Raw genomic sequence first — 21588 nt, 5'->3', positions numbered from 1 at the left:
CCACTTATCAAGGCCTGAGGGCCACTCAAGGATTAATGAGTGTGCAATGGGTACTGAGATAACAGCATAGTGATCGTTAGTGGTAGAAATTGGGCATAACTTCATTATTTAAGAGGATGGCTCAACAAGACTATCATGTTGTAGTCATCTGGGAAGCAGGTAAGTGGAACAGTTCCACAGGAAGGCAGTTCTATGAAAGAAGCTTTGTTCATGAGATTTGCGTTTAAATTTGGGGATAGTTAGAGTGAGGGAATTGTTGATAGTGGTTGTAATTAGACGAGTGTTTTTTGTGAATGTTTGACTAGATACGCATAGAATTCTTGACACTCACAAGACTTGGAACATTCAGCTTTATGCCCACAACTAATAACATTCAACAGCAATTCATGTGCAACATCTTGAAAGAGTTTGATGCCTTTGTGTCGCTCACTGTCAGCACTATGTACATTGGATAACTGTTTGAAACCAGAACAAAGAACTGCATAGCATTGTCACTCATTTTACAATTGTAGTGTCATGTCCACTTGTCATGCCTCTAGATACTTTCAAGATGTACGTTAAACACTGTTCTGGATCACTCCAATACATATTACTCTTTCAGATTGTGAAATTAGCCAAACTAATTAAAAAAAAAATGTGGAATCATTTTGCATCTGAAAAGAAAGATCCTGCATTTTATATTAAGACTAGGGAGGGGTACCCGGCGATGCCCGGGTGTCTTGAGGTAAATCAAAACTCGGGGGGGGGGGGGTTAAATAATAAAATGTTTTGGTAGGTAAGTATGAGAATCGAACCCATACCCTTGAGTTGGAAATTAATGTGTGAAAAAAAAACCGTACTACATTACCCATTGAGCTACGGCGACAGACAACATTAAACAGGTTATTTAACTATAAAAACAGGCGTGCGCAATAAAAGTTAACTCTGCTGCTTCCATTTGACCTAATTAAGGTCAAATAGAAGTCACGCAACGTTTGGGTTTGTTTACCCAAATTTAACTGTTTCTTCCCCCAACAGATGTTGGGGAGGGGGAAAGCAGCTCCCAATTGTCCAGAACTGTCTGATCAAAGCTGATTGCTTCTGGACGTTTTTCCCGGCGCAATGCCGAGAAGACGTCGTTTGAGTTTAGTTTCACATATTTATATGAAAAAGCCCAATCAACACGCGAGAAGCCAAAATAGCAATAATTTTGTAAAAGTCGACGTAAATAAATCTATAAGCTGCATGCGTTCCCAAATCCTACATATTATTATCTAGGACCGATATACACAGTTTTAAGCGATAGTAACGACCCCGGGATCGTGTACTCGAAAAGCCTTTTGAAGACATACACGAAATGGTCACACACATTTTGCCTTTTATATATATATAGATGGGTGCATTTGGTGCAAGCTAGGTGCCTAACAGTGTGGAAAGGAGGAATAGTAGATGTGATCCTGATTAGGTAGCAATTCCAATTTGTGGTATGTTGAAGTCTTTATTATTACACCCATAGTTTGCCTGTTCGACAGTCATCATTGTTTTGATCAAATGAATAACTGAAAACTTGCACCACTTCATCAACTAAAGGATTTATATTATCTGTTAAGAGATACTTGCATCCCAACAAAGAAGAAATTAAAGATATGATGTTAGTTGAAATGCTTTCATCAGGAATTGGTGTATTAAAAATCAGCTTAGCTAAGAGTTTGGTCCGGTAGGGGTTCTAAGAGTTTGGTCAGCATGTAACCACCTGTCCAGGCGGCATAAACTGCTTCTCACATATCTTTGATACGGCTGCTTGCGATAAGCAATCCAATTGATTGCATGGATGACATTAATAAATAAAAAACAACTCTAATGACTCATTGCTTGATTGGACTATTTTCACAGCTTTTATGTATAGTAAAATATTATGTATGTATAATTTTAATTACAATTCCTGTATGTGCTCTCCACTTACCTCGGCATTGTTTCCAGTCATCTAGCACATCTCCTTGCCACTTGACTCAAACAGTGCCGATTCAGGAAATGTGTGGTTTGGCCTTGTGTGACCCTTGTCTCACAATTACATGCGCAGCTACCCGTACAAGGTGTATCCATTGTTTGCATTACGTTTTATGTATAGCTGAATATTATATATATATATATATATGTATGGAGGCTGGTCAAAGGTAATTAGAAACATTGAGGCCATGTTTCTCGTATTCAGTTTTAACAAATTTGTGAACTATAGATTATGCTCAAGTCAGATGAATTCAAGTTTATAACTAGTAGCGTTTCAATACAGCTCTAATTGGTTTTTCTGTTCTGATAATCAATTTGCATAAACCCAACCTATGATGGCAAAGCAATTTGTTTTCAATAAAATCTCAGTTTATATAAGCTTACAGAAGAATTCTTAATAGAATAAAATTATTTCTAATTTCTGATTGTAAAAAAATATATATATTTGAGAAATATGAAATGGCTCTCATTAGATACCAAATCTCCATTATAAGATAATTTTATTTTTTAGATATTTCTATAAGTTTCTAATAAAATCCCTATAAAATTGAAATAGAATTCCTAAAAGGTTTCTTTTTAATGACCTATTACAAAACAACCTTTGGCATTATTTTGTGAAAATTTTTACTTTTAAATCTTTTTGATTTAGTGTGAATACATAAGATTATTCAAATGAAAAATGCCATTTTCTATAAATATAAAAGCGAAAACGTGTATGTGTGTGTTCGCTTTTTGTGTATATCTGCAAAAAGCTTTTTTCGCGAGGCTTGCTCACACCTTTAAAACTATATATGCTGTCTAAATGATAATATCTAAGAGTTACAAATGGGGGTCGCCTGTGTATTTAATTTGGCCGACTTTCACGCGCTATTTTTTCAGATTGTTAGATAGCCGCGTGTTTCTTTCGCTTTTCAGTATAAAAAAGCAGAACTGGATTTGAATTGGCAATTCCCTGGCCCACGGCCGGGTGGTCTCCGGAAAGCGATGTAAACATTTGGTCAGTATCGGCTCTTCACCGTCATATCAGACAATTGCTTTTGTCTCGACACTCCCCTAATAAACAGGGGAGCTGGTTTTCTCCAAAGTTGGGTAAAAACAAACAAACCGGATTTTGACCTCATTAAAACCTGTCCCACAGAAAATATTAACTGAGACTTCTATTTGACCTCATTAGGTCATTAAGTGCAGGCACCTGTCAATTCTCTTCTATTTAAATAAATTCAAACGTCTTTCAGTTACTCTTTCTTGCTGGCCGAGCGGTTAACGTGTCATGTTTCTTCACATTTTATTTTCCAACTTCGCTTCAGGGCTTCGGGTTTGATCCTACCTACCTACCAAAACTTTAACCCCCCCCCCCCACCGTGTTTGTTTTTTATTTAAGAGCACACACACCTCGAAACACCCGGGCAATGCCGGGTACCCCCCCCCCTAGCTAGTCTTATATAATTACACTTTTATAAATATTTAAAGTTTTATCTTTTTGTATTTTTCAGTTTATAAATCTACTCTCAGTAATGACTATCTTTTTTGTTTATAAAATAAGTTTAAGAATGGCATATGAACTAACAAGTTTATAGTTTTATAGTCTGGTGTAAGGAAGAGTTTTTTTTTATACAAACGAGGTCATCATTAAGATGGCTGGACACATGGCAGTAAGCTGAGAGAAGATTATTGTGAAATGATTGTCACATTAAGCTGTAATGCACCAACATAAAATAAGATGCATTGAATTCAAGGAAAAAAAATCAAGTAAAAAATAACAATGTTCATAGGGTGTAGCTATATCTGACTGCTTAGCAACTTCCAGTGAATGTCTAAAGATGCAATATCAACTTTATTGATCTGTAGAAATTACTTTTATAGTAATTATTTACATCTTGTAGATTTTGTATCTTAAAAAATGTACATGGTAAGACTTGCTCTTCTCTATTGTATTGTTAAATATGTTGAAACTGCCAATAAATTAGAATACACGAGATTGCATAAATCTTTGGGTTTTTCTTTTCATTTTTGTCAATTTATTGAATAAAGTTTGCATTCAATCTAGTGACTTACCAATTGTTTGTAACAGCAACACTGATTGGCTAACTTGCACAGCCAATCTCATGCAAAAAGACCAATCAGTTCTAGAGAAATGTAGTTCAATTGATTTTTCCATTTGCATCTTTTACACAGATCATAATATGAGTTCTTATGCATAAACATTGTGGAGTTGATAGCTCCAACAGTCGACTTAGGTTCCAACTTTTGAAATTTTAAAATGTCTGTCTCTTCTGACTGAATAAATCTTTTTCAATTAGTAATAATTTCTACATATGTTATTTATAGTTTTTTGGTTTATTTCTAATGAACTAAATCTAAAGAATTTAGTTCTAAAAGAAAAACATCATAGATGATAAAAAACCTGGATGAAGTCGGTACCGCTGGACACCAATTTTAACTCCTGAAATTAAAAAAAAAAAAAATTCTAATTATTAAGGTAACAAATTTGCTCTGACTCCTACTCATCCTGAAAAAACAAAAGTTTGCTTTTTTTCCTGATGTTAAAAGAAAAAGAAATTTTTTACCTGCATCTTGCCATTTTAGGTATCAAAAGAAATGTTCATTTTTTTCCCCCCTTCCCTGAAAGTCTTTTTTCATTTTCTTTTTAGATCTCTGTTAATAGAGAAGCCGCAGGAATTCTCCTCTCGACAAAAGTATTGTAGGTTTGCAACAACAGATGCCGCATACAAACGCAATACAGCTAGGCTAATAGCTAATGATATGTAGCTTTAAAACACCATTTCAAAAACATTCAGTCGTTATAAGATATTACATTACATCCTATGAGCAACACCATCATAATCATGACATCGTTAGTGGAAGGAGTCCCTAATTTTCTCTAAATATTTAGTCCTACCACTGCTACCAGTAGTCATCAGGAAGAATTCTACACATTCCACAGATTCTGTGATTACACTGACCGTAACTGGCTCCTACATACATAGATCTAACATAATCTTTCCGATTCATAAATAATAAAGCCTCCCTCGCCAAAGTCCATCCATTCTGATTGGCTGAGCTCTGATAATTCTCATATTCCGGAATCCATTTCTTCACTTTATAAATGAACAGTTACTGACATTAAAATATGGCATCACTAAGAGGCATTATTTTGCCCGGTGTCAAGTTCATTCAATGCATAGGTCATTCCAGCTATGTAAGATCAAAAATACAAGAAAGAAAATCATTAAATGAAAGTTCAATAACCAGTTTACTTGCTTTCTTTTACAAAGTTTAAAACATGCTATCCACTATAAGAATCTCCTTCATTATTTTCGTCAACCTTAAAACAACAACCAAAAAATTACACAGCTCTTGCAATCAACTTTTTTTTTTTTACCATTGAATACACTTTGTAATACAGACTGGTGTTTCATTCCCTTTATTTTTTTTCACTCCATTTTACATACTGTCTTTGGCAAATTTTAACATCATGTTTTATTTTAGAACCTTTAAGACCCACTATCCACTATAATACTTCCTTTCATCGTCATCGTCATAAGCACAACAAAACAACTTTCCTTGATTTTAAACCTTTTGCTCGTGTTTTTAACCAATTGAAAACACTTTGCACTACAGACATCCCATCCATTCGTTTTCTTTTATTTATTTTTTATTTTGGGATATAACACATTTCGTAAAACAAACATGGATGCACCATAACAATTAGCACCCCCTTACATATTTTTACCTTTGTGGCTTTTTTCATCTAATTTTGCAGATTATCACTTGGACACTAAGCTACCATATTATAAAAGAACATTGACAAAAAAAAAATTTCCCTTCCAAATCTTTAAATGTATAGCTTTTTTTCATATTTACTATAATGTTGCATGTAAAATGGAAATCCGTTTTCCAAGTCTTTAAGTGTACAGCCTTTCCTGGTAGCCAAGGGTCCAGTCGAAAAAATCCGCATAAATAATTGAAAAAAGACTTGGTCAACTTTGGGAAGGATGGGGGTCCAATTGTTCAAGTATACCCTAACATGGTTTGGCAGCTCTGAACAATGCTGACCCTAGCCTTCCACCGGGCAACACCAGTACACAGGTCTTGCTAGTTATTAATGAAAAATTTTGTTTTAGTTTGGTGAGCAAATCTGTTTCGTCTACTGTAAGTAGGTTAGATTTAACCCCCCCCCTTTTTTTTGTTTTTCTTTAGTATGTTTTTTTACTCATGACGATTGTTGTACTTTTGGGGGGACTTTTGGATTTTAATCTTAGTTTAGCATACATGAGTGTCTTTTTTTTTTTTTTTTCTTAAGAGTCCATTTAAAATTGGTTAAGAAAATCTAGCAAGAAAGGAATTTTTTTAGATGAGGATTGATAATTCATATCATTTGGATTCTTCGGACTACTGTTCTCATCTTGAGTTATTTTTACACTGTTTCAGTTGATGTAACCTTTTTCTGCAAAGACTAGTGGATCAAGTATTTGGCAAAATTCAGTTTATAAGTTACTCTTCTGGAGGTTGAAGGTTCAATCCTCAGTGTGGGTGACACTTAAAATGCAATTGCAAATTATTTAGAACTTCTACTCAGTTATGACTGGCGGAACAAGAGCATGCTATCCATGTGGATTAAATAAAGCGTTTCGTTCAAAATTCCATGCAGATTCCCAGAGTTTGATAAAATACATTGACTGAAATGTGAAAATTGCATTCAAAATAAGAACGGTAGTCAGAATAATTCAAACAAAAAGAAAAGAAAAATGCTTAGAAGCAGCTTCCTATGAAAAGATATCAAGATTTGTGTAAATTACATTGAGTTTTGATTTATTTTTTCATTGTTTTCACTTTGATAAAAATATAAAAAAAAAAAAAAAAATTGTGCAGATCTTCTATTGCAATATAGATGAAAACAATAGATTGTCTTTTTGAAGGGCCAAAGTAGCAATTTTCTTGGAGGTTCTTTCCTTGGTTAGCTGTAAGTTGCTTTTGGTTGCTCCATTCTCAGAGGATTTTGTACCAGCATTTTATGTCTTTATTAAAATGGCACATCAGTTTAACAGAGAATATTTAGAGATGAATCCTGCGCATTTTATTTATGTATTAACAAGTCATCGCTTATAAAAACCCAAAGTTCACTCAAGAATAAGGGTTAACAGACATATAAACATAACTGACTTTAGATATTTACTAGCAAAACCTACCCACCTTCTGAGCAGTAATTAATTGGAAAGAGAGTGGGGGGAGCATATAGAAAATTTTTTTACTCAGATTAACGTCCTTTGTTAACACCCCCCCCCCTCTCTCTTTAAAAAAAAAAAAAAAAAAGAAAAGATTCTTGTTTTAGGTGATTACATGTGAACATAATAGTTTTAACACCAAATTTTGTTAAATTTGTAGATTAATATTCAGCTTAATCGCCCTCTTCCTATAATAGTTTTTAGAGTCATTCAAACTAGGTAGGGTAGTAGTTAACTAATATATTATAAAAAAAAAAAAAAAACATAATTTTTCACAAACAAGGCCGATAGCCATTAGTCGCGTGCTCTCGTGTAATGAATGAATGTGTTACTGTAGGATTGACATGGAATTCTTAAAGATAAACTAAAATGACTGAAAAATGGCTGAAATGACTTAAATAAAAAGTAAATGACTTAGAATGACTTTAATGAACTTAAGGATGAATTGAATGACCTTAAGAATGACTTGAATGCTTAAAAAATAACTGGAATCCTTCAAAAACAACTTGAATGATTTGGAGAATGACTTGAATAGCTTTGATACTAACTGGTTGTAAAGTGGGTGATCATTTTACATTAAATTAATACAGAAAACTGATCCCCCACTTTATATCACAATAAGTACAGCATGTAAGAACAGATACTACACTTTGATCTTAGCCAAAAATCCAAGAAAAGCTTAAAAAGCTAAAAACAGCATGTATTAACAACCGACCTTTGATCTTAACCAAAAAGGCCGAGCACAAAAGTGTTACGGACCTGCGGAGTGACTTATAGAGTCACTTGCACGCGACTAAAAATGTAAAACCTGCGAAAAAGAGTAAGAGCTACCACCTCTCTCGCCCACATTTTTCTCATTGATTATGCCTGATAGTTTGTTGTCATTTATCCAATTTCTTTTTAAATAACTTTAATTTATTGCTGTAAATATTGAAAATCATATATATATATATGTATATATATAGTAAAAATAAGATAGACTCACATCATCTGTACTATGTATAAAAAATTTCAAAATGTATTATTGATTTAAATAGCAATCTGTTTTGATGGTAATATAGGAATGATTAATGAAAAATCTTTTACATTTGTGTGCGTGTGTGTACAATGACAGTAAAATAAGCAACATTGTACAGAAGTGAAGGATGAGACTTTTTATTTTATAGATAAGAACTAAAAATCTGCGAGTCGCATTCAAAAGCAATAACATAAAAGGCTAATGATAATAATAGCACTCAGACATAAATGCATATTTTTTTTCTGAAACCATTTAGTAATTGTTATTTATTCGCATATAAAAACATTCTTTTTTTCTAATGTAGTCTTTACTTGTCTGGAATGTACAAGAATTGACAAATGTCTACATCTGATTATAAAGTAAATCTAACACATCTTAGTTTCTTTCAGTTTGTATTTTCTGTGATCAAATAAAATCTAAGTTGCTTTTTTTTTTTCCTATAAGAATATGCTCTCCTATTGCGATATGGAATAAAAAAAAAACAAAACAAACAAAAAACACTTAAAATTTGGCGTCCATATTGGTCTGTCTGTTGGTCTCTGGATCTTAAATTTGAAATGTGATTTTTATCTCTGAAGATAATGCAAGTTGAAAGAATACATCTTATTTTAGATGTGTTCCAGTATCTTCATAAAAGACTTAACCTGGTGGTCGATCTGTCACGTTCAAGTTTCAAATTGTATTTTTTTTCTTTTTTTTTTTTTTTTTTTTTTTTTTTTTTTTTTGGCAGATTGAATAAATCTATTGGTTTTTGTTCTATTTCAAGAAAATTATATATATATATATATTTATATATATATATATGACTACTTCATTTAATCACATAAATTAATATACAAAAGTATAAATTTATGCGTAAACTTTAAGTATTTATTCAACAGTGCTCAATACGTAGGTAGAGCTAGGTAGTAAGTTATAATATATATATTTTATAACTTAGGGTAAACAGTTACATATGGTCGCTACAAATAGCCATCTGTTTCAGTCAATGAAACTTCCTCAGGCGACCCGGAACCTCTCAACGCCACAAAGAAAAATGGAAAAAAATTTGAAAGAAATTAAAAAAAGAAGAAAAAACCCTAAAAAGATCATAAAAAGTTGCGAGCTCTCTAAAAAATAAGGATAAAAAATTCTTAATTAGTCCCGACTTTTGAACACCTCAAACCTGATATATATATATATATATGCATATATATTTTGGGTTAGTTTTATTTTTTAAACAATTTCTTCAATCATAGAAAAATATCACAAACTCCTACGATTTTGGAGATAGATCAACAACCATACATATTTTTTAAACACATTAATCAGAGTACTTGTACAACAATACTTCGTTTTTGATAAAGGGGATATCTGTACCTGGATCCATAAAATTTTTATTTGCTTTATCTCCCTGATTATGTCTCAGATAGTAGCCCCCCGACATCAAAGTGGCACTGTGCCTTGTTTGGGATAAAAATGTAAAAAAAAAAAAAAAAAAAAATCACACGCACAAGTGTGTATAAGTGACCTTGTCTATGAAAATGATTTCAGTACATGTTATGTAAGCACACTAATCCCTTTAAAAATCTATTAATATAATTCAAACTTTAATATAGAGCAATTCTTTTGAGCACATCACCTAAATTGTGTAAAGTTTAATGAAAAAATATCATGTAACTACATAATTAATTCAATAATTTTTTTTTAACAATCTTTCATATTAAATCTTTTCTTAATTTTTTAATATTGTATCAAAGAATTTTTATTTAATCAGTAGTTTTGGACAATAAAATAAAACAAAAAAGATCTTGCATATTAAAGTTTAGCATGAATTTTTAATGCACGTATCTAAGCAAATGACTAAATTATTTATTAATTTAAAAGAACATGAAATTTTTACATGTTTCAATCGTATATATATATATATATATATATATATATACTAGCATTTTAGCCCGGTGTTGCCCGAGTGTTTGAATGTGTATGTTGAGTAAGAAAAAAAAAAGTGGTAGTAGGAAGGCAGGCTTGAACCCGTACCGCGAAAGAGGAAAAGAATGGGGGGGGGGGGGCCTGATGTCTTTGCTGTTATGACCACCGCCAAACCGGAAGTGATGTAGGTTTAAATTAAAGCTAGACAATCGAAAGGAGAGGATGACTTTAAAAAATATCAAAAGAAAAAAGCGATCCCCCCGACCCGTAGAAAAGTGCCCAGTTGAAGGTGAAGATATTAATGTTTTTAGCCAATTTTTTTATGTTTGTCGTCTGAAAGGTTGAACTTCAAAACGATACTGATCTTGGTAAAATCCGTTGCCTTTGTCGAAAGTTTTAGGCAGACATGCAAACATACATACATACATTTATATATTGGTAACTAAAAATTTTCGACCAAAACTGAAAAAAAAGCTTGCCCTATCTCTGAATACACTTTATGTAAAATTTCAAATGTTTAAGACGGAAATTGTCTGCGTAATTTGGTAGAGACCGCAGAGGTAAAATTTTTTAACTTTGACCGCTATTGTGACCCCTTAACATTTATTGTTTTGGGCTCAAATCAAGTTAAGTTAGATCCATGTCCAAGGCACCTATATCTAAAATTTCAAGTGTTTACACCCAAAATTGACGGAGGAGTTTGATAGTTCTCAAAGGTCAAATCGTTGAACTTTGACCCCTTAACAGCTACATTTCTGGCCGAAAACTAATTACAAAGATTTTCCCAAATCTCAGTACCCTGTATATCAAATTTCGAGTCTGTAGACTGTAAATTGACAGTTATTGCGTAGGAAAATGTACACACAAACATGTTCACTTTTATATACATATACACACACACGATTGGGGCATGTAAAAAAATTTCATGTTCCTTTAAATTAATAAATAATTTAGTCCTTTGCTTGGATACGTGCATATATATATATATATATATATATATATATATATATATATGAGAGAGAGCATGTCCGTGCTGTTGAAACATTGAGTAGTATATTACAATTATATAAAAATTAAAAAAAAAAATATTAATAAACAAAATAAAATAAAACATGTAAGATTTTAACTGATATATATAAACAAAATAAGATCAGATATTTAACGATACACACAACCTGATATAAAAACTTAATAGGTTTAACATTAAATGCCGTCTCCATTACGGATTCACAACACCACTAGTGATAAGAATTTAAATAACTGACATCTCATTCGCTAAAATTAAACAAATGTACAAGAGATAATATATATATATATATATATATATATATATATATATATATATATATATATATATTAACTTAAATTAATACATGAATAAATAAAAAAAACGAAAATGTCCATAATAACAGCGATGATAATAAAGAAACAAATGCATAAATCTTTTTCTGCCTTACAGCTAACCCATTTCCACATCTATTGGTCCTGGGTATGACCTTAAACTATATCCAGTGGTGAGGCACCAGCTTGCGGGCTTTGGGGAGTGTGCAGCCACCCTTTAATTGCCATTGCTCCCAGGTCCACTCTGACCCGGAGTGGTAGTACCTGTTAGGGTCCCAACTATGGGTTAAATAGAAACCGACTTGAAAACAACAAATATATTCTATTAAAAAAATTTTCTTAAATCTTTGGATTTGGCATTAAATAACCTGAAAAGGGTTGATATGCCGTAAAACAACCAACCAACCAATCCACATCTATTTCCGTTTTACGATATTTCAATGTTTTTCTTTTTTAAAGCATTCTTTGATCCCTTCTCTTTTGAAAAAGAGATGATATTCTCAAAATATTAAACTCTCCACCATCGCAGTTATATCAAACAGTCAATTCAGATTTACTGATTTGTATTGTGATCATCTTGAAAAATAAATGGATATATGAAGTTTAAAAATAGATGAAAATAACAAAAACCTTTAATTTGTCCATTTTTGTTCATATGTCATGCCAATACAACAGCCGGTTCCCTGCATTGCTATAGCCTTCTTATACGCCTCCATACCTAAAAAATAGATTGTGTATTTACTCAATAGGAAAGACATTTCAAAACGCCTTGTTGTTGATGCACAATTTTAAAAGAAAATACATATGTTTGCATTGTTGGCACTTTTTAAATAAATAAAAAAAAATTTATAAAAATATATGAAAACAATGTTTCTAACAATGTCACCATTTTTCATTCAAAACCATGTGTCAGCATCATCAGACTAATAATTGTTTAATCTCCCAAGTTTTAATACCAGTAAAATGAAAAATAAAGAAAGTCTTGCTTTGAAGAGGTCATATTTATGTTGAAAGCTTAGCGCGGTTATTAAAAACAAGGCTGATAGCCATTAGTAATGAATGAATGTGTGAATGTAGGATTGACATGAAATTCTTAAAGATAAACTAAAATGACCGAAAAATGGGCTGAAATGACTTAAATAAATAAAAAGTAAATGACTTTAATGAACTTAAGGATGAATTGAATGACCTTAAGAATGACTTGAATGCTTAAAAAATAACTGGAATCCTTCAAAAACAACTTGAATGATCTGGAGAATGACTTTGAGACTGACTGGTTGTAAAGTGGGTGATCATTTTACATTAAATTAATACAGAAAACTGATCCCCCACTTTATATCAAGTACAGCATGTAGTAAGAACAAATACTACACTTTGAGCTTGGCCAAAAGGCCAAGGAAAGCTGTATTTATTTGCTCCCCCACCGAGCAAATTAGGCACAAGGCCGATTTTTAATGTGAGGAGTGAAGGGGAAATGGGGACCAACTCCCCGGGGAGTAGGGGAGCTGGATAGTGACAATTGGTATGAAGGGTTGCCCCTACATTGACCAAGGTCTTATATGTGGGGTCGACCCCACATATGGTCTTTGCTTGCAGTATCTGCCGGAACAGATAATACACTTTGAGATATTGAATCCTTTATTCATGTTAAAAATACATTGAAAATCAACAATGAACAAAAAACTTAAGCACATGGCCAACTCAAAAGGGGGGATTGTGGGTGTCGTTGGTCATCCTTGTCACTCCAGAATTAAACAAAATCAAAATTTCTCCCAGCTAGTATCTTCTTTCACCATAATACCGCATTCACCCTTTCATACTGGGGGACGTCCTACTTAACTCCCAATTTTTAAAACATTTTTTATTGACATGTAAAAACAAAAAAAGATAATAAAAATGGTACAATAATTCATTTGTGTCGAGGGCGGAGGGGTGGGGGGGATGATTAGTAGGACCCTCCCAACCCAGTCTAGTTGATAGACTGCCCGTTCCACTAGGTTTGTAAAAGGAACCTCGCTTCTGTGGATCAGTCTCTAAGTGGGGATGCCCTCTGGATGGGGGTGAATGGAGAAAAGAAAATTTTGTGGGTAAGGAATGGGGGTTAGTCTGTATTTCTTTCTCTCCAAGATGGATGAAATTTAGAGGGGGTGAAAACAAAAATTGCAAGAAGGAGGGATTGGGGGTCTTGGAGGCTTCCTAATCGGGGAGGGATGGAACACACATCAGCTAGCTGAGAGGCTACTTGTTTAATTTTACTTTACGGAGCTGCGTGTTCCACACCTAGGCGGGGAACATGTATTCAAATTTGGCTCCTCTTCGTACACACAGACTTGCTACATGTATCCATCTTCTGTCAAATGCAGTCCCATGGCGGCCTCACGTTATCCACAACATTGGATACGGTAATTGGGCGAGGATGCTCAGGATCGATGAGAACTGTCACCTCGCTGACATATGACCAGTACCGGCGGAGTTCACGGCAATCAAAGAAAGCATGATCAGTCGTTTCTACGGCCGTTGTCCCACGACGGGGACAATTAGGTGACTCCAAAAATCTGGAACTGTATTGTATGTTGTTGAGTGGAAGTGCATTTTGGGCCAATCGCCAGGTCAGAGAACTCCGAATTGGTCAGATGACTCGAACCTGGATCTCACTCTGCTGCCAACCCAAACGCGCGCAAAGCAGGTCATCGGCGGCCCCCTTCACTAGATCCCTGTGGAGTTCCCTTCGGGTAGCAGTCACAATGTCGCTGGACCTTGGTAGTCATTTTAGCGCGGCTACACTTTGATCTTGGCCAAAAGTCCAAGAAAAGCTTAAAAAGCTAAGAACAGCATCTATTAACAACAGACCTTTGATCTTAACCAAAAAGGCCAAGCACAAAAGTGTTACGGACAGACCAACCAACGGAGTGATTTATAGAGTCGCTTGCACGTGCTAAAAATAAATTTATTGATTTAAAACGCATATTTATTGGTTTTCAAATTTCTAAAAAAATATGAAAGCGTTTCTAAAAATGTGACCATATTTTTAACTTATCTTTATTTTTAACTACTGGATGTTTACATTCATTTTAGTTTTTCTATTTTCTTTTTTTTTTTTTTTTTTTTTCTCCCCTAACTTCACCCTTTTATCTTCATGACATTTTTTTTTTATGGATAGTTTATCGATGACGCCTGGAACAGTTTACACTAACAGGCATTATTAGGTTGGGTTTGTTAGATATGGTGGAATGATAAAATTGTTGTCATAGAAAAGACATGATTCCATTTTCATTTGATAAAAACCGGTTTTCTTTTTTTGTTGCAGACCATCTACTAGTTGACCAGTTGTGTACAAATCTCAAGAGCAATAGGAGCCTTCTATCATGTCTGAAAGTGACACAATATTCAACAAGCGAGATCAGAGATACACTGCTGTACAACAAATGCTCTCTATCAGGACAAGTTGTGATAACAGGATCATTGCCAGCACCCTCAAAATAGTAATCCAGACGGTATAATATTTAAGGGCACAGCTTAATGCATTGGACAACCCACGGTTATGGTCTTTGGTGTGGTTTCAAGTAAGGGCTATATCATGCCACCTCACATCTTCGAAGTTGGCTTGAAAGTCAACACCGAAAGTGTACCTGGATGTGTTGAAGAGCATGGTGATCCCATGATGCAATCAGGCCGCTGACAGACTCTAGGTAGGCCAACAGGACTCTGCGCCAACCCATAAGTTCAAAGAAACCCAGGTTTGGCTTCAGAAGGAGTGCTATCACTTTGTACCCTTCTCTCACTGCCACCCCTCTTCCCGCAACCTGAAGCCGCTTAACTACTTCATTTGGTCATACGTCGAGAACATCACCAACATGACTACCCACAACACCAAAGGCAGCCTGATCGCTCTTATCTGCTGAGTATTCGCCATGCTCCTAGTTCTGGACCCATATTGAGGTGGTGATTGAAGCTGAAGGCGGCTACATTGAATAGATGTCAGCTCTACTACATAATCAAGTTACCTGAATTGATTTTTTTCAATAAGTTTTAAAATAAAGCTGTAGTGTTGTTTTATTTAGGGCAACAATTTTATCGGTCCACCCTATATATATGCCAGGCCTTTCTGTTTGTACAGTGATAAATCTTCTCAAATGCACTAAGGTTGTATAAAAGTGCTAAATTTGGTCAAAATCGGACTTCGTTCTTTAATCAGATTTTTTCAATCATCGAATTTTGATACTTATCAGACGCATTCCGATACAAACCTACATAAGAATACTCCAGACCTGTGTGTGATATGTTTTAAAAATCGGTCTAGCCATTTCAGAGTCCATGGGGAACGAATTCACACACTCACAAAGTTCTTTTTATATAATAGTAGAGCTATATATATATATATATATCTCTTATCTTTACTCCTATAAATTTTTTTTTTTTTTTGTATTTGATATTCATATTAAAAACCCTTTTTTTCTATTTATTTAAAAACAAAATACAACTTTGTTATATATAGCTTACGGAATTACATTCATCTGCAAAAGATCTAGCTAATTTGAATATTCTTTTAAACATTCATTTTAATTCCCTATTAGTTGCTTCGGTTTTCTAATGGAATGATCATCTTCAGTTAATTATTACATGTAAATATATTCATGCAGATATTCTACATGATTTATACTTGTGTAATATTTGCGTAAAACGGTTATAGTAAACACAAACCTCTTTATGCATGTATGTATATATATATATATATATGTTATAAAATATATATGACGATTAAGCTACACTGAATATTCCACGTTTCATCCACTCTAGGACTCTTCAGGCTTATCGTTTTGAAGCCTGAAGAGTCCTGAAGTTTCAATTACTTGATATCAAAACATACGCCGTTGTTTTTGTTTGCTTGTTTGGATGAAGTATGGAATAAGGACCCAAGAACAGAAAGACTCAAAAGGGACACATTTCAATTGACACCAGTTGACTGCCAATGAATGTGTCACTTGTAAACAAACATACACAACCTGAGCTGTTTGTTTTATCCATTGATTGTAAATATTAAGAAAAGCGGAGGAATATATTTTTATGTAGGGTGCATTTTTTTTCTGGGAGGTGGGGGGGGGGCTTTCCTTTTTTTTTTTTTTTTTAACAAGTTTTTAATAAACAAATGTAAAAGATGGTGTCTATCAAATAATTTCTTGTATTAAAATTTCATTCTTCATGATTATTCAATTTCGTTTTTGTCTGCTTGTTTTCGTAATCAATAACTATCATATCAGTTTTTAAATACCAAAATTTAAATAAATTTACATTTTTGTGTCGTTTAAATTTTCATAAAGAAATGTAACCGTTTTGAAGTGTCTATTTCTTTCAAAGTTTCAGATTTGCTAATGACTTTTACTAGTGCCAGATGGTGCCCTTCATCGATCAGAGTATAATTGTCGCAATCCAATAAATCTGTGCAGATACTCAAAACGATTTTAAATTCCAATTGCTAAAGCGTTTTAATCGTTAATCGTCTTCAAAATCTCCAGCAAGGCTATATTACTGTGGCAATCCTTCAAAAGCTGTGTCAATGAAGTTGGGCAACAAAACGTGCTGAAGATTGGATCTCAGGCTGCACTAGAATTGATAACTTTTATTGCCTTTGCCACAAAACTACCTATTCCAGAAGGGCAGATCACAATGCATACTAGCAAAAAATGGTCAAAGAGATGGAGCAAGCATCATCTATTGGGAACTAAAAAGACATGTACAATCTTTTTAGCTCAATCATGAAACCGGGGAGCAGCAGTGAAATAATCCTCAGTTGACAATGGGAGCCTATAACTAACCTTAATGATCACTTTGCTATATTGCTTAACCTTTCAAACCACTAACCCCAATCAAACTTGATCTTAAATGTTCCTACTGACATAACTGTGACTACTTTTCCATCCATTACTGAAATTATGGAATCAATCAAGAAGTTCAACAACAGTAAGGCAGCTGGAAAAGATAGCCTTCCAGTTGAGATCTATAAGCATTTTTCTGAAACCCTAATTCCGCTCTTTCACTAGATTATTTCCCACGCCTGGGAATCTGAATGCCTTCCACAGGACTGAAGGGATTTCAATCTCAGTGGGATGTGCAGACCAGGCCAAACCAATGTGGATTTCATTCTGTGAAACGCACTGACCAGATCTTCACTTTCCGTTGCGTGCTTGAGCATCACTGGTGCTATCAGCAAAAACTTATCTGTTTGATTGTCTTTGTCACTGCATGTGATTTGTCTTCTGTTCAACTATGCTATTGATTGCATTACCTATAGAGCCTTGGCAAACTTCCATGATTTCCAATTGTCAGAGCTTGACTACACAGACTATATTGCTACACTGGGTCAAAGTTTCACTGTCATGCAATCTGCGATACACGAGATGTAGTTTTATGCCTCTAAGATCGGCATGAAGATCAGTGCTCAAGACAAAGTTCCTGATTGCCAGTTTCCTCTCAAATGAGAAACAACCAATTGCTCTCAACGAGGAATTGGCTCTATCATCACTGCAGCAGGTCAACGAGAGGAGGATATCAACAACCACATCAGCAGTTCTCATCTCGTATTTTACCGTCTTTGATCTTGGTTGTGGTCCAGAACTGAAATCAAACTTAGTACTAAAATCTGCATTTATCAAGCTCTTAGCTGCACCATTCCACTACACAACTTTGAAAGCTGGCCAATGATAGCAATTGACCAACAAAAACTTGATGTTCAATCACTACCGTTTACACCACATCCTTTGTGTGCGCTGGCAACAGTTCATTTTAAATGCTACTGCTCATTCTCTTTGCATCATATCTTCTCAACAACAAGCTCTCCTCACGAGGCATTTTCGTTAGCTCGGTCATGCTCTTATTCATCATCTAGATAATTCATCCACAAAGCCATCGATCTAGCTCCTCCTTAGGGTTGGAAAAAGAAATAATATATTCATTCAGGACGCTGTAAATTCTCTGGCTGGAGCCAGCTCAACCTCTACCAAGTGAATTTTTTTCTTTCTGAAGAAGGCATTCATTCGTTTCAGGAATGTAACGATCGTTGAGTGAATAACTACACGGACTGGCAATCTGGGAATGTCAAGTTCAAATCCAGTCTTTTCATAGCACAATTTTCTCTTATGGATGTTAACAACCTTCACTTCCAATTCCAACAACAGAATTAACTATCATGATGGTTTATATGAATTATTCATTTATTATTAATGTGCTGCTTAATTACATTTCCTGTAATTATCCTACTATTTCAATCTGTCACTCGATTATTCTCTTATTTAGGAAGCTAACTGTTGAAAATGAATTAGAAGTTTGATTTTTAACCGTTAACTCCTGCATCCTTAAGCAGTGACCATGTTGAAAGATTTCTGTATAACTAGTAGAATGCTCATCCAAGGACAGGTAAAATTAATTCTCAGAAGTTTTGCATCACTTTTATATTTCCCTTACAAAACTTAAAATCAACATATAATGCTACTAAGCCTTTTCTTTAATATTCTTAATCCATTCCATGAACTTGACATGGTCTTGAATTTTTTTTTTTTTTTTACTCACGTTCACCCCTAACAAGACATATCGCCACTTGGACGTAAGGGGCTACTATTTGGGACCATGCCTAGGTCTGATTAGCGAGATTTTGGTTTATGTTACATTTAAATTTCTGCATATCAGTACAGTCAGGGAAGCAGGTAGCAGGAAGGGAATTCCAAATTCTAGCTGTTCGAGAGAAGAAACTAATAGAGTAAAGTTTTATGGTATTTAGGGACCTCAACAGTGAAGAGATGATCGAGATTTTGTTGCTAAGCGGGTTTGTCAGGGATATGTACGTCAAGGGTATACAAGTGCATTTTTTTTCTATTTTATTCTAGGAAATATTTAAGGCTTAAGCTTAAGGGATCTTAAGGCGAAATTTAAAATTCAGAAAATCTTGCTTAATTTGTGTCTAATGACTATGGATCAAACTCTGCGAATATGAGATATTTAAATAGGGAGATTGTACCAATATTATGCACCCAAAATCCTTTAAAATACTCTAAAGAAACTGAAATTTGGGAAATATTTATTGATATTTAATATTTGGTGCTAAAATTTCACAAGATTCATAATGATCGGTTAATTTGTTTAGGAGTGGATTTTAATACATATATAAAGTTAGGTATGTGTACATATTTATAAGTAAATAAAACTTTGGGCCTTTGTTCTAATTCTTCAACCCCCTTATTCTGATTTTTTTTTTCTTTAGAGGCCAGGGTGGGTGGGAGTAGCAAAAAACAATGAAAGAAATTAAAAGTTTCAAACTTTGAATTAAATAAACTGCACGCTTTTGATGCACTATTTTTCGTAAGATTTTGTAAAAATATAAAGATTGAGAATTCATTTACTTTTAGCCCCCTTGCTGTCAATAAAATTCCATGTGATACCAACACCATGGAAATATCTGGAGAAAAAATTTCAATAAAAAAAATTAAACTTTAGAGTGGAGGTTCATTTCAATATATCCATTTAATGTAAAATTATCACAGTTGATGACCACAGAACATAGAGTTGAATGTGTAACCCTGCTTTTGTATTTTCAAAGTGACTGTCATATAATTTTTTTTTTATTTCCACCCCAGACTTAGGGTTAATGAAGGGCATGTTTTTGTTTTGATTTTATAGTTATACATGGAGAGGTATCTTTTCAATATACACCTCCATCTTGTGTATACTTTCCAGCAGAAAATAAGCAAAATCGTTAACAAGAAAATGTCCTTCGTTAATCCCTAACATTCTGGAGTAGCAAAAACAAAAAAAAAATCAATAGGGCATAGAACAATGTACATTAAATGATTAAAATATATACATTTATTAGCAGGCTGTTCAATCATAAAATGTACTTAAATATATTTTAATTTATGCAGACTTTATATTTATTATAATTATTCTCTATTGATTATTATATTGTACCCAATATATAGTAGTGATTTAAAAAAAAAAAAAATTAAAAAAAAAAAATTGATGTGAGTGCCATCAGCTAGAATCGATACCAAAACATACCTTTCCAGCTTTAGTCATTAACGTTTGAGTTATCATCAAAAAGATTCAAAATAGTTAAAAACGGATCAACTTATATTTGTACATGCATACAAGAGCACTTTAACTCCGCTTATGCCTATCAAGTGCCAATTTTTTCGATTTTGACCCTTTAGCAGTTATTTTTACTGGCAAAAGACCAAATCGAGTTTGTTCCACATGTCCTAATCTTTTATATATCAAGTTTCAAGTCTGTAGACTAAAAATTGAAAGAGGAATTTGGTAGAGACCATTCCTCAGACAGACATATATATATATATATATATATATATATATATATGGATTTTACCGTCATTGGATTATTTACCTTTCACCAGACTATCCATTCATGTGAAATCACCTTTTTCTTTACCATATTCCCTCTGTTTCACTTTTTGTTATCAAGTAAGATCTTTGACTTACTTTGTAGTTTCATCAAATACTTTGTATGTAAAATCCGATCCCGCATTTTGCTAATTCCTACCCTCTGATGAGAAGGACAGTATTTCTTTGAAACTCTGAGGATTAAGGACTATCCACTTATCAAGTGTTTCCTTTTCAGATTAAATATGTTTTTAACTCTTCTTCAAAGTGTTTTTTAACATATTTTATTAACTGTTTACTCTTATATAAACCTCGAAAGATAATAGAGGATTTAAAAGTTTGTATGACAATAGTGGAGTCCAGAACATTTTGGTTGAAATAAACTCAGTAAAAGGTATGCTCCTACTTTTTGAACATCAGCAGTTCAGTTCGTGTTATATTCTTCTCGCACAAGTTTTTTCAAGTAGTGATTATGTGACTCAAAGAGTGTTGTTCAAACTGCTAAATATCATTGTATGTTATTGTGACAAGTTGCTGAAACCCGAGCTGAAAAGAATGTTTATTTCTTATATAATGGTGGAAACTTTTTTTTTTTTTTTTCAACTTTTCTCTAAGTTAAAAAAAACGCTTGAGCAGCTTTTTCAGTAAAACCATCCATCTCCATTGTATTAACTGTAAATCCTTGCAGCAGCAGTAATATAAAAATAAAATAATATCATTGGG

General features: G+C 33.7%; 1 protein-coding gene across 3 annotated transcripts in view; it reads left to right on the top strand.

Moving 5' to 3' along the window:
* The window catches only part of LOC145288070 (ras-related protein Rab6), a 309805-nt gene that overhangs the window by 64101 nt on the left and 224116 nt on the right, over nucleotides 1–21588 (top strand). The gene's annotated exons all lie outside the window — the stretch shown is intronic.

Source organism: Euprymna scolopes, chromosome 11 (assembly GCF_053919585.1).
Source record: "Euprymna scolopes isolate OS-2025 chromosome 11, ASM5391958v1, whole genome shotgun sequence".
NCBI classification, from domain to species: Eukaryota; Metazoa; Mollusca; class Cephalopoda; order Sepiida; family Sepiolidae; genus Euprymna; species Euprymna scolopes.
Note: the sequence above shows the minus strand (reverse complement) of the source record. Positions and strands in the feature narration are given on the sequence as shown.